This window comes from Pinus tabuliformis, chromosome Q (assembly GCF_031772625.1).
Source record: "Pinus tabuliformis cultivar Carrire ecotype Pingquan chromosome Q, CPIR1, whole genome shotgun sequence".
Classification (NCBI taxonomy): domain Eukaryota; kingdom Viridiplantae; phylum Streptophyta; class Pinopsida; order Pinales; family Pinaceae; genus Pinus; species Pinus tabuliformis.
The window spans coordinates 1,241,959,835-1,241,968,192 of record NC_142296.1 but is presented as its reverse complement, the minus strand read 5'-3'; positions in this window follow the sequence as shown (position 1 = coordinate 1,241,968,192).

Sequence of the window (8,358 nt, the reverse complement as noted above, 5' to 3'; positions counted from 1 at the left end):
AAAACCTTTACAACGAAATGACATTAGCAACCCCTATTTTTTCACAAATGAGGGTCTCCATTTCATTTTTTGTTTCTCCTCTTCTATCCTCTACAACGTATGAGGAAGCATAACTACATAAAAAATATTAAAATGTCAATACATATGACCAAGGAAAAAATCCTATTAATACCAACAACTAACCAATGCATTTCTTAAATACTTACACCTCATATTGTAAGGAAGCACTAGCCCTTGTGTGAAGGAACATCAAGTTTTTGAGTTAATTTTTTTCTCCTATAAGGCTCACAATAGTTCACCATTTTCCTTGATTTACCATTTTATATCAATGCCTACAAACAATGTGGGAACACATTAGCAAGAGATCCATCCACATTAGAAAAATAACAATATCTTCATTTTACTATTTTTAAATGTTTGCAAAATTTTGATTGCTTAATTTTGAGTTGAGTGGCATTTGGGAATATTTCTTATTTATAGTGAAGCACTTGCTTTAAAGAGAGTTTGCATGCATGTGCTTAAGCCTAAGATCTCTAATATAGCCTAGGAAGGGGTGCCTTACTTGAGGGCCTTTTGCTATTTTAACACACCTTATCCTTTGTTATTTTAGTCGCTAGGCATCATACTATTTTAGAGAAAATAAAACTTTATTCCTACACCTTGCATGTGATCCTCTTCTTGGAAACACCTCATGCTGCAATTCAAACTAGCCATATATGCAAGGTTGCTTTTCTTCTTGAAGTTGAATTAGACCTACATTCATCCACACATGCTAATTATTACAATGAGAAAGGCAAAGATTGAGAGGTGATGTAATTAAAAGGGATTATTATTGACAACTTTCATGTTTCAACCATGAAAAGAGAGAAAAATATTGGAGGTTGTGTTCAAGGAGGATCATTCTAGGCGATGTTTGTATTTCATCCATACGAAAAAACAATCAATAGATATATATTGTTACTAAAGAAAAACAAAAAGTTATTACAAAGGGGGCACCATATTGAACTATTTCAAGTAGGTTGGAACTTCATAATAAGAAAAAAAAATAGATATCATGGAGAAGTAGGGCCATAGCAGTGTGTTGACTTGTTTCTCATACATTTAATAAGTTATCATGAGTATTACATGCTAAAATAACACATATTTTAGAAGACATGTGCCTCACTAAATATACTTTCAACATATTTTTCAATTAAAGGAAAGACATTAGCTACAAAGTGTTTTGAGGAAGTGTGTACTTTCAACAAACCTAGTTTTGAAAGAGAGAAAATTCACTGGAGAGAAATTGTGACACCCAAAATGATCTAGCACATAGGCCTTTAACCATAATTTGATCCTCTTCTCTTTCTTCGACTACATTCTCTCTCCTCCTATTCTCTTCTATAAAGGAGAGGTGAAAGTCCTCATTCTAGAGGGTGGGTTTATTTAAATAGGTGTCAAGAGTTTCTCATCATCTACCCTCATCCATTTCAGACTGGATAACACTTCCACTACTACATGTAAGAGCTTGATAGGGTAGCCCATGGTATAATGTCTCTGTGGTTTACTTTCTAACACTTCATTCATATATTAAATGGATTCTAATATGATTATTTTATAGCTCTTCGAGTTCATGCAGTTGTTTTTTATATGTTATCATGCTACCAGGATTGTGTTGTCATTACAATGCACTTATTTAAATTTTACTTTCATATAAGGTGCATATTATTTGCTACTTTTCCATCTAATCACTATAGGAATTTTAATTAAGAAAATCGTCCTGACCCTCTATAATTTAATTTATATTTTAATCTCTATCCTCTTTAGAGCACTCAACGGTGGCATTATCTATTGGATTATTTTAGACTTACACCCAAATTAAGCACAAACATCTTAAGGTAATCCTCATGAATAAAAAAATTTAGTAGTAATCCTCATTGATATAAAGACACTTAATGATTAAACAACCACAAGCATTATATCACTATAGATAAGAGTATTTTAAAACATTTTTTAAGGCCAAACTAATATTTTGTCTTAAAATCCTAAATTATTATTTTGATTATTTTAATTTAAAAATTAAAACTATTTTAATTGTCTTAAGTTAGAAATTAAGACAATTTGTTCAATTAAGTTATAAATTAAGACAATTTGTTGAAAGAGTAGCGGAAAAATTATGAAAAAGAATAGGGAAGTAAACACAATGAGGGTTGGAGATAGGTAATTGTTACAAACAGGTCAAATGAAGAGTAGGAGGTTGATTGGTCAACTCTTCTAACGAAAGAATTTTTGCATTGTTTTCCCTCTTGAATTACAGGGACAGGTCCAACCTCACCTCCTATTGCAGGGGTTTTTATAGGGCTAGCCTCGCCTCCTTTTGCAAGGGTTTTGATAGGGCTAGCCTCACCTCCATTTGCAGGGGGTTTTAGGATCTTCGTCATGCATATGGACTCTACCATTGCATCTAACAAATTTCGGAGCGTAAGCTTCTAGAGATCTAGTGCCAGGAACATGGTCATAAACCTGGAGGCATGGGAACTCCAAGAGATGAATGCGATGAATGCAAGGCATCACTTTCCATGCTACCGACCTACCTCTAGCAGTTTGAGAGCCTACAACTAGGGCTAGATTTATGCAACAAAATCACGAGTGATGTGATATGATGTTGTGGCCCTCTATTTCCAAAAACTTAAGCAGCTCTGGATGTTAGGGCCGGGGGACATGGATGGGGTTTCTATCAGGGCACTTGTCAAGCATTGTCGTAATATTTCAAAGCTCATATCCTTTGATTGGATGAATGCTAATGAGACGACGCTAGAAAATGCAAAGTCTTTTTTATTTTTGTCTGTGGCAGGTTCTCGAAACATCAAGTGGAAAATGGATTCGCAACTCTGGGTTAGTCTTCCGAAATTGGTTGTGGTGGATATATCACGCAGGTATATAACCCTAGATGTGACTTTCGGGTCATTGCTTTTGGAGAGATTAAAGGTTCTGTGCGCATTTAATTATGGAGAGCAGTCATTGCACTTGTGATGTTTGTGGTGATTAATGATGAGACTGTAATTATTGATCCTACTAGGGCAAAAGTTGCAATGCATGAAGGCAGTATTGGGTTTTGTTGGATCTTGAAAAGTTGTGTCGAGAGGGGTACAACGAGAAGCAACAAAGGTACATTTCCCTTTGCATGACTTTCTCAATATTACTTGTTCATAAGTGATCTTGTTAAACCAAAATTCCCAATTTATAGGTCAGTAGGTCTCTTTTTGCCTTGCAGTACATTTCCCTTTGCATGAATTTCTCAATATTATTTGTTCATAAGTGATATTGTGAAACAAACATTCCCAATTTATAGGTCAGTTGGTCTCATTTTTCCTTGCATTCTGCACAACTTTCTCAATTTACTTTTCCATGGATGATTCTGTGAAATGAATCATCGCTATTAGTTGCACTTGTTAGTTGTGTGTAGTTGGAGAGTCAGTTTCCTTCAAAACTTCGCCAATTACATGTTGAAAGGCTCAATCAAGCTGTCCACAAGTGAATTTTATGTCTTCTTCTACAGGCCATAGCAAATTTATTAGTCAATGTAGATGTTTCTAAAGCGATCAATGCATATGTTGCCAAAGTTGTTGCTATGGAAGGGGGAATTAGAATTTTCATAGTCTTTTGTTAGGTCCCCTAATAGATGGGTTGTTGAGGAGGCTGTGGGGGATTGTCGAACCTGTCTATAGGAGAAGAGCACAAGGTGTTGACTATATTCTCTTTGTTTATTTTTTAATCTAAAAACTAAAAATTAAAAAGTGAATCTTTATTTTCCCCTTTATCAAGCACCATGCCTTCATTGTGCATGTTGGTGGTGTTGCCTACTCATTGTATGCATTGGAAGTGCAATGTAAATTATAGTTGTCATTATTGATTGGAAAAACTAGGATGTTTGACTAAATACTACTTCATTTTGCTATCATCCAAATAATAACAAGTTTTCTTCCTTCTTTCCAAATAACACATGAAGCTGATGTTTTTTTTCTTTGGCTTAGGGTGTTATTGCAAAGGCAGGTGGCATAAGGAAATTGGTGGATCTTGTATTCAAATGGCCTTCTGGCAAGAAAATGGTTATGGTGAGCTACAAACTTCGATTTCCAAAACTTGACACATAAAACTCTAAAACTAACAATGATTTGTATCTTTAATAGTTCCCTTTAATGATAATAGAGTCATGGTAAATCATTCTAGCAGATAGATAGGTCTTTTTTCTTGTCCCTACTTCACACAAATGGTGTGCAAATAAACCTCATAGTCTCAAATGATGTGTTGATGGAAGATGTATTTTCTCTACTTTTTTTTTAGGAAACAAATATTACTTACTTTGTATAAGATTCAATCTCTAAATAGATTTTGAAGAGAAATGAAAAGTAAGCCAAACTATTTGAATTCATTTTAGGGACACTCTTTGCAGAATGTGCCTATCATTACTCCTTTCAAGTTTTCAATCATTAAGGATTGGAGCAGGGAAAAAATAGGAGCATGGAAAAAAAAGAAAGGAAGAAAAACCTAGGTAATGCAAGGAGAAAGTTAGCAGCTGGGGAATCAGTTGTATAAGGGTGGGAGCCTGGTCTTGCTGAGACAACATAAGGAGGGATACAACAAAGTATATATATATATATATATATATATATATATATATATATATATATATATATATATATATAGAGAGAGAGAGAGAGAGAGAGAGAGAGAGAGAGATATCCACATGTTAGTGCCAGAAACCTATAGAAAACTTGGGGCGATAAACTCTCTCTATTATTGTTGTCTTTGCATGTTGCTATAGGCAAATTTCAGTAATAAGTTTGTAACTAGTTCCCCTGTAGTTGCATATCTTGTGCCATTTTGACATCGAATTTCTTTTCCATGGTATTGGATCCCCTGTGGTCGTGTTGTTTGCATAATGAATTTCCTTGCTATTGTACTGAATCATAAGGGGTTTGGTCACCTTCATTCACCCACCAAAATATGTATATTTTAGTTAACCATAGGAGTCTTGGTCAAAGATGATCACACTTCATCAATATTGTACTTTTATAAATACCTAATACAATGAAAAGTGTACCATGTGCACATTGCAACAATTTTTTCTCTCTACTACCATGATTGATCTCTTTGGGTTTCCTATTCTCATATATGAGTATTTTCATTGCTGATAGTTGTTTAATGTATGTATTGACTTTATTTTTAGAAATGAAAAACTTTTACTCTGTTTCCCTTTTGGAGGACATTTTTGCAAATTCTTGTTTTAACAATAAAAGATATGCTCAATAAATATTCAAATTTTCAGCTTTCCATCTCTAACATCTCATTTATAGCCAAGATGCAATGTGATCCCTTGACAACATGTTCCATGGAGAGAGGAGCTCATATCTCTCTTATTTACTACAATGACTTTTCCATGGTGCTTGAATGTCTTTTAGGTCTTGCACTACAATCTTTAATGGCAATTATAAATGGGCTTGAAATCACTGATGTAGTTCCCAAAAATGTGATGAAAATACTCAACAAGATTCACTCACATAATCAAAATCAACATTATATAGGATTGGACCTGCATATGTAGTCCTATCAATGAAACCTTATTTTTAAATTTGACTAGCTTTTAAATCATTTCTGCCTTTTCCACTTCATAAAGTGAATCAGAATATAGAGGATCAAGATCAGTCTTTGCTTTCTGAAACCATATTCAAATTTAATATTTGAATGAAAAATTCCTCGAAGTTGTAACATATTATAAATGTTGTATACTAATTTCTCTCAATAGACAATAAATGTGGGGTAAAAGGATAGCCACACTTGACATAAAGAACCAAAATCAGCTATCTAAACCTCATAGAGTTAGCGAGGATGCATGCAACATGTAGAAGCACCAAGATGCATGGCACCTAAAGTAAAGCAAATCAGTAATGCTCTTAACACATTTAAAATCAACCATTTAATGTTGACTATACTAGAAATAAATCTAGTTTACATATATTAGTTGTCATTTTGGCAACTCTTATGCCCAGTAAAATATGATAAAGCTAGACTTGAGAAAATGTTATTATGTCCAGACATCAGATTCAATAGGTTTGAAATGAAACCCTTTTAAAGTTTTCTATTCAAATAACAGTAAGGTGGTGGCTATAGTCTGCCATCATTTCTATGAGAAAACATAAGCATCTTCAAGAACTACATATTAAATCTACCATTGAACCTTAAGTTGTGTAGCATAGCTACAAATTGGACTTTTGTCATTGTGGCCAATTCTAGGTGTATGGAACACGTTTTAAGTTGGTGGCTGCACTGTGTCACAATTCTATGAGGAAATATAAGCTTCTTTAAGACTGGTGTATTAAATGAACTACTAAACCTTAATCTACAAATTGGACTTTTCCATTATGACCAATCCTAACTATATGACATACATTCTTATACTTTCTTCTATTGATTACACTTGTCATGGAGACAAAGATAAAGTGTGTTCAGTTGGAACTCTTATTTGTTAAACAAGCTTCATGATTCCCATGAAAATATCGTTGTTATGCAAATCAAAAATCAACCATAGGTCAAAAGTGCAAAGACATCTTTGCTTGTGCCATTTTGTTAAACAAAAATAAATCAATTTCATTCTGCTATTAGCCATTTTTTTTCACTTTTTGATGTAATATTCTCTGATTTTTCATAGAGTAATGCGGGAAAAAATATCCTTGTTTTTCATGACTTTTTCTATTTTATTTGTTACTATCTCACCTAAGCTACATGATTCTATTGGCACTTCAATTTGGAGATTTGATATGTAGACACTCAGGCATGGCCTTTCTATTTTGTATCTTCTTTATGACTTGTCTTTCTGAAAAACCACACAAAGTAACATAATTTAGTTTGAAAGGGGTTAACTTATGTCATTGTTGTGTCCTTGTAAAGTAATAAGATACCATACACATCATGTTGTTGATTGTGCAGATAAGGGAAGTGTGTTAAGTAAATCACAAATCAAAATATGGACCAAAGAAACTGGCCCTAGAGAAAAAGATCATCAAAAAAGGTAAGTGCCATGGTAGAGCAAGGAGAAACAATGCCAGCTCCTCCGCTATCACCAGCACTAGGAATTATATCATCTCTAGCACGAGTGCTATCTTTATCTCTGTCACCAACACCAACACCAACACATGAAGAACAAGTACATTCATTCTACCAATGAAATAATAAACAAACTTCTTTTTTTAATTGGACGGGTCATTGAATGTTATAAGGAAAATACTCTTTTGGTGTAATTGTTTTGCTTATGAAGTTGTCCTTGTTCCAATATCTAGTTGGAACTCTGGAATTATGGGTGCTATAATTGTTCTGTATCATGAAGGATTCTAATGTAAAATATGAAATTAGATAATATTGAAGAAATAGTAAGATATAAGAGTTAAATAAAGCTCACACTAAAGTGAAAATATATGCTCCTTGCCAATGGTTTTGTTGTGCATAAGATTTTGTATGTTTGAACTTTGTGTTTGTTTTTTCAGCTTGATCTTTTTTGTTTCTAGAAATGTTGCTTACAGCTATCCTTCAGCCAAGTGGCTATGCTATGAGGCATGAAAATAATCTAGGACCTGTACCCACCCATATCTGAACCCACTTGAGGGTTTTAAACCTAGGTTTTGGTGTTAATACAAGCCCAATCACTTTTCTCTAACTGCTAGACCACACACATATGTGCTTTAGCTTACTCTTTACCAGCTGCATAATCAACAAATGAATTATATTCATTCCTGAAAGTCATGGAGGATTAGAAGTGTGGTTGATACACTATTATATTGTAATATGACTTCAAGAATAAAAAGGAAAACTAGAAATGGCAGGAAACGCGCTTCCAAAACCTACAATGGGTGGGGTCCACTATGGGATTGAAACTTGGAGTAGACATCTGTAGGTAATGGTGAGAAAGAGGGAAACTAAGACATGGAGAAAGAGAAGGTCCATAATAACATCATAATTTTTAACATAAACTAAGAAAATTAAGTCATATATCATTCACACATAAAGCAATAACTAAGTTATAACTTGATGCCTGTATAATGCATTAAATTTTCATTGCTAAATTTAAAATTTGAGAATATTGCATCAAAATTCAATGATGACTTAAAGATAATGTTGAAAACTTATCATTAACAACTTCTATTGCAAATAACCAATTGTTAGAAATTTTGTCACAAGCTATATCAGAAAATGGTGAAAATGTATTGCTCACTAGAGAAGAAGTCAATATTATTTTGTATAAGCAGTTTCCTTTGATCAGATTTGAGCTATTAGATAGTTATTCATTTGAGGAAGTCTTGAATTATATTAGGAAACTCAAAAATT